General features: G+C 38.3%; 1 non-coding gene across 1 annotated transcript; it reads left to right on the top strand.

Moving 5' to 3' along the window:
- Nucleotides 1-3,130: 3,130 nt before the first annotated feature.
- LOC133038610 (small nucleolar RNA R71) lies at nt 3,131-3,237 on the top strand. Its single transcript, XR_009688109.1, has one exon. It is a non-coding gene; the product is annotated as a small nucleolar RNA R71 (small nucleolar RNA).
- The last annotated feature ends 3,543 nt before the right edge of the window (nt 3,238-6,780 follow it).

Here is a 6,780-nt window from a genome sequence, read left to right as displayed (position 1 = left end):
TACTACGGCAAGCAACTCTTTCTCAGTAGTAGAATAGTTCATTTGAGCACTATTAAGAGTTCTACTTGCATAGTATACGACGAAGGGCTTCCCTTCCCTTCGTTGACCAAGGACGGCCCCTATAGCGTAATTGCTAGCATCACACATGATCTCGAATGGCAAGTTCCAATCAGGTGGTTGAATGATAGGGGCAGAAGTGAGTTTGGTGACAAGTGTTTGGAAGGATTCCTCACACTCGGGTGTCCAGTTAAACACCACGTCTTTTGCCAAGAGGTTCGACAAAGGTCGAGCTATCGTCGAAAAATTCTGGATGAACCTCCTATAGAATCCAGCATGCCCAAGAAAGGATCGAACATCCTTAACAGTCTTGGGGGCGGGCAGCTTTGATATGAGTTCAATCTTGGATTGATCAACCTCAATTCCTCGTTGTGAAACAATATGCCCCAAGACTATGCCAGATGGCACCATGAAATGACACTTCTCCCAGTTGAGTACCAAGCCTTTCTCTTTGCATCGTTTAAGCACAGCTTCCAAATTGAGAAGGCTTGATTCAAATGAATCACCAAAGACTGTCAAATCATCCATATATACTTCCATACAATTCTCGATCATATCACTAAAGATACTCATCATGCAGCGCTGGAAGGTGGCTGGGGCATTACACAGGCCAAATGGCATACGCCGAAAGGCATAGGTACCAAAAGGACAAGTGAATGTGGTCTTTTCCTGATCTTCTAAAGCAATTTCGATTTGGTAGTACCCTGAATAACCATCGAGAAAGCTGTAGAAAGGATGACCCGCCACACGTTCCAAGATTTGATCGATGAATGGAAGTGGGAAATGGTCTTTACAGGTGGCGGCATTTAATTTTCTATAATCAATGCACATGCGCCAACCTGTTGTGACCTTGGTAGGGATGAGTTCTCCCTTATCATTTGGTACCACTGTTACTCCCGATTTCTTGGGAACAACCTGAGTTGGGCTAACCCACTTACTGTCGGCAACAGGATAAAGTATCCCGTAATCCAGAAGCTTCAAGATTTCTGTCTTTACCCCTTCCTTCATTGGTGGGTTTAATCTCCTTTGAGGATCACGTCGTGGTATGGCCCCGTCTTCCAATTTAATGTGATGGGAGCAAATCAAGGGACTAATCCCTTTAATGTCAGCTAACGTCCAACCAATTGCTCCTCTTTGCTCTGTGAGCACGTTGATAAGTTGTTGCTCTTGAGTTGCATTAAGGGTGGAGGATATGATGACAGGGAAAGTGTTGTTTGCTCCCAAGAAGACATGCTTAAGTTCCTTAGGAAGTGGGGCCAAGTTTGGTTGAGGAGCTTGTACAGTGGATGGTTTTGGTGTTTCCCTATCTTGAGGAAGTCCCTCGAAGATTGGATTCGAAAACATGGTTCTTTTGGTCGGTAATTGATTGATGATTTCAGGGTTGATTTCAGTATTACCCGACTCAGAAATCTCAGAAATTTCAAAGAGGTCATTGAGATGAGTGGAAGTGTATTGTGCTTCTACCTCTTCTGAAATAAGTGTATCGATCAGAAATGATTGGAAACACTCATCGTTATCAGGTGGTTGTTTACCAATGTTGAAAACATTCACCTCTAGAGTCATGTTCCCAAAAGAGATTTTCATGAGACCATTCCTACAATTGATGAGTGCATTTGCTGTTGCGAGGAATGGTCGTCCGAGAATGATGGGAATTTTGGACTCTAAGTTGACTTCAGATTGAGTGTCCAAGATGAGAAAATCCACAGGGTAATAGAATTTATCAATTTGAATCAAGACATCTTCAACTATTCCCCGAGGTTTCTTAACTGATCGATCGGCCAATTGTAGCACCACAGATGTGGGCTTAAGTTCTCCTAGGCCTAGTTGCAAGTATATGGAATAAGGCATGAGATTTACACTTGCACCTAAGTCCAGGAGGGCTTGGCCAAATTCCTGTTCCCCTATTTGACATGAAATGGTGGGACAACCAGGATCTTTGTATTTAAGCGGTGTCTTGCAGTCGATCACCGCACTAGCTTGTTCTGCCAAGAATGCAGTTTTCTTGACATGGTGCTTCCTTTTGATAGTGCATAGATCCTTGATAACTTTGGCATAAGCCGGTACTTGCTTGATTACATGAAGTAATGGCAAGTTAACCTTAACTTGTGTCAAAAAGTCAAGGATTTCACTATGACTTTCCAGTACCTTCCCAGTGGATTTCAAAGCCTGAGGAAAGGGCACCTTTACTGGAAGGTTCTGTGGCACATCAGCATCTGGAGCGGGCATTGGTACACTAGTGGTCTTAGGTAATGGTGATACCGTACTTTGACCACTTCGGGTAGTAATGGCATTAACCCCTTTGAGATTAGACTCTGAAGGAGCGGAGGTTTGTGCCATATGTTGCCCTTTGGGAGTGATTAGAGGCTGAGCGGGAAGCTTACCACGCTCTTGAATGACTGAAGAATCATTTAACTTTGTTATTTGAATCTTTATGTCCTTCAATTCCTCTATCACCTGAGTGAAATAAGTCCTGAACTCTAGTTGGGATTCTGCGAGAATTTTCATGGAACTCTCAAGAGAATTCTTTTGTTGATCAGGCCTCCATTGGCTCCCAGATGCTTGATTTTGACTTGTATCCTTCCAACTGAAATTGGGATGGTTACGCCAACCAGGATTGTATGTGTTGGAGTAGGCATTATAAGGCTTCTTGTAATCCCCTAAGGCATTACACTGTTCCTCATCTCCTCCCCTTAACATACTAAGACTAGGGCACTCCTGTGGTTGATGATCAGTCCCTCCACAAATGAAGCATGGTTCTTGCTTTTCCACTTTTGCAGCCATCTGGAGTGCTTTACCTTCTTGAGTTTTGAAAGCCTCAAATTGTTTTTTCAAAGCTTCAAGTTGAGCTTTCACACTGTCCTCTTCCTTCAATTGGTAGACTCCGGCTGTTCGTGGCTTGTCCGTAGGACTGGGCGCACTCCATGTGTATGATTTTTCAGAAATTTCTTCAAGATATTCCAAAGCTTCTTCGGGATCTTTCTGTAGGAAGTCGCCATTGCACATCATTTGTACGAATTGTCTTTTGTCGGCTGTGAGACCGTCATAGAAATAGCTGACAAGACGCCAACTTTCGTATCCATGATGTGGGCACTGGCCCATCAAATCTTTAAACCTCTCCCAGACCTGATGAAACGTTTCATGGTCCTTTTGGGTGAAGGTAGAGATTTGCCTCTTAAGGCTGCTGGTCTTATGGGGTGGAAAAAATTTAGAGAAAAATACTTTTGTCATCTCATCCCATGTCCCAATAGACCTTGGCCTTAAGGAATACAACCAGCTTTTGGCTTTATCCTTGAGTGAGAAAGGAAAGAACTTCAATCTCACCAAGTTAATGATGTCAGCTTGGTTGTTGAATGTGGCCACCACCTCTTCGAAGGCCTGAATATGCACATATGGACTCTCATTTTCCATACCATGAAAGGTTGGTAAAAGTTGAATCATGCCAGGTTTTGAAATCGAAGTTGGGCATATTCATGGGATACATTATGCATGAAGGTGTGGCCGTACGCGTAGGATGTAGATAATCCTGTAGCGTTCTTGGTTGGATTTCCTGTTGTTGAGCCATCATTGGAAGTGCAGGAAGTATGGGTGATGGTGGTGAATGAGAACGAGTGGAAGAAGACGATTGAGGAGAGTTTTCTAAAATTTCAATTTGTTGTTTTACAAATCTCCCTAATTTGTCTCTATTTCGTGACATTCACTTTTTTTTTTGTGTGTGTATTTTCACTTGTTAAATAATGTAAATTACAACTATGTAATAATGCAAGGGTATTCACACAAGATATTCCCAGGCTGATTGGGAAGGTTGCCAAGGTACCGCTTCGTCCCACACTTTTACTAGAACTCCCCGGGGTTGCTAGAAAGTGTAGAGGGTACTCTATCACAAACCTTTAAAGCCAATCTTTCTTAGACAGAATGATCTCAGTTTGTACCACTTTTACCATTACACAATTGGGTTTACACTAAAAAGTTTATGAAAATATTTTATGCACAATTTTTTTTTTTTTTTTTTAGCCTAAAGGAGAAAAGTCTACAACTAACCTAAAATAAATAAAAAAAAATGGCTAATCCTAAAAAAAGTACACAAAATAAAATAATGTTAAAAAAAAACTAACACCCTAATATAGTAGCAAAATAATAAATACGACTAACAAATAAACTAAACAAAAAAAGTACTTGCTGTTTTTTTTTTTACTAAAAGAGTAAAGAATAATAATTATAATATATAATGATTTTTTTTGAATCTATATATAACTTTAAAAAAAAAAAAAAACTAAATTATATTATACTAACTAATTTTTTTTTTTTTTATATATAAACAAATAAAGAGAGACAAAAAAAAAATAAAACTACTATACTAACCTCTTGTAGCGCAGAAACCTCCCCGGCAACGGCGCCAAAAATTGATGTCGCCCAATTAGTTACACTGCGGTCGCGGTAGTAAACGGGCTATATGTCGTATCCACAGGGAGGAAAAATACACTCAAAAGGACAATTAGTAATTTTACAAGAATAAAATATGAACCTTGAATGTGATGAGAATATTGAGAAATGATTTTTAAAAATTAAACAAGTAATTAAAATGAGAAGTGATCAGAAAATGATTATGGAAGACACAAGCTTTGTACATGCAATTATATTTTCCTAATAAAATTGATTCTTTAACCTCAACTATAATTCTACACCATTAATTATAGTTGGAAAATATGTATGATTAAGCTCACTAGAAAAATATGTTCTCTAATTAAATTAAAACTACTTCTAAAAATACTATCATATTATATAATTTAAATCGACAAAATACCATTGGCAGAATGCAGTAAAAATCATATAATATAATAAACACTCTAATAATTAATAGCCTAACTTACATAAGAAAAGCATGACTGAACTTATATAAAAGGTACTATTAAATTTAAAGTGCAATTAAGAAGAAGAGAAATTTAATATAACAAATGTGAAAATGAAGAACAAAGAGAATCAATATATTAGAAGAATAAAAATTGCATGAACTTACACTTGAGTCTTGCCAAAGAAATTAGCCTAGAAAAGGCATTGTCTTTACACCAAAATTAATAAAGTAAAATAAAGAAGAAAGAAAGAAAAAGATAAAATTTTGGTATAATAACTCTAGGTAAAATCTCATATTTTGCTCTCCATAATGATCATATTTATAGAGCACATTTGCTCTCCAAATTGGAATTTTCGTACATTATTTAGTGGTTTAGTGGCTTAGAATGCTGAGATAAAATGGGAACATGGGCACATCTCAGTTTGATTGAATAATGACTTGCACTCCGGACACGTCACAGCTATCTTCAATCAACATATGCATGTGTCAGGCGTAGTGGAGTACATGCTGACTAAGTGGACTTGCTCCTTAAGGAATGTGATCCCTTTGATGTTGGATTGTCTCGTGTTGTTGTGGTCATTTGAGATGATCAACTAAAGCTTTAATTGATATGGGCTTCTTAAATCCAACAAAGACAAGATTTAATGGGCCTTTTCAAAAACAATCCAATTTCATATATAATCTGAAAAATAACACAAAATTAAAATAAATTAATATTTTCAACTAGAATAATTTTATAATTAAAATTATGAAAATATCTACTTAAATTAATTTTATGTGTATAATTAAAGGCTTAAAATATACAAATTTGAGCTTTAATCAGTAAGTTTACAATATCTTTGACCAAGTTCAATATCGGTCCAGTCCAATGTATACTCCATACATTCGAAACCAGTATACTTTGCCAATGTTCTGGAAAGAACATAACACTTACTCCAAGTGTAAGTATACTTCATCGCTGATTATCACATCAGTGTAAATCCAAAACACTGATGAACAGGGACCAAATCTTTTGAATCATATAATCACAATCACATTCCACTGTATTGACAATACTGTAATTGTGAATAACTATATGTTTTGGATTTAACTGATTTTGTGCATATATCAAGTATATATATTAAACCATAAACATGTAACATACATGTAATCATAATTCACTTCAAAATTCTAAATTGATAACTAACCAAATTGTAATGGGTTTTATTTAGGGCATAAAACCCAACAAAATATTCCACCAAGACTCGAACGACCCTTGGAGGGGGGAGCCGTGGAGTAGTGAAAACATTGTCTCCACCAAATGCTGATCCCAATAATAGGGAACCCATGCTCCCTTCTGACGAAGATGATTCTGCAGATGGACTGGTTTTCCCAAAGTCGAACGCTTCACTAAAGTGCTCCAATACTGCTCCTCATCTCGGAAGGGAAGTTAAGAGGGCTAAGCATTATGCTTCGGAACACTTTGGATCCGTGAGAGAAGGAAGCCATCCTGTTGGCGGCCAGCAAACACCTACTTTGACCCAACCACCAAGCAACAACACCAACTGACAACTGGTCCTTGTGACTTCCAGCACTCTAACCCAAATCGAATCCAAACAACCACATAATCAATCCACAATAGTACCCCTAGATTCAGGTAGCCAAGCCATTTTTGCCTTGACTTCTTTGACTCCTCCATCCTAATCAATCTAGGGCCTCCAGACCAACTTTTGCCTTTCAAGTTTCCTGTGAAGCCCACTCACATCAGGGTTGAGGTTTTGGCCTAGCTGAAAAAGGCAGACACCTACATAAAGCAAAGGTTGGCGAAAGAGCAGAGCATAGTTCAATCCTAGACCAAACGATTGTCCGCGATGAAGAGTGTAGAGATCACCGAA

Source organism: Cannabis sativa, chromosome 5, assembly GCF_029168945.1.
Source record: "Cannabis sativa cultivar Pink pepper isolate KNU-18-1 chromosome 5, ASM2916894v1, whole genome shotgun sequence".
In the NCBI taxonomy this organism is placed as follows: domain Eukaryota; kingdom Viridiplantae; phylum Streptophyta; class Magnoliopsida; order Rosales; family Cannabaceae; genus Cannabis; species Cannabis sativa.
Note: the sequence above shows the minus strand (reverse complement) of the source record. Positions and strands in the feature narration are given on the sequence as shown.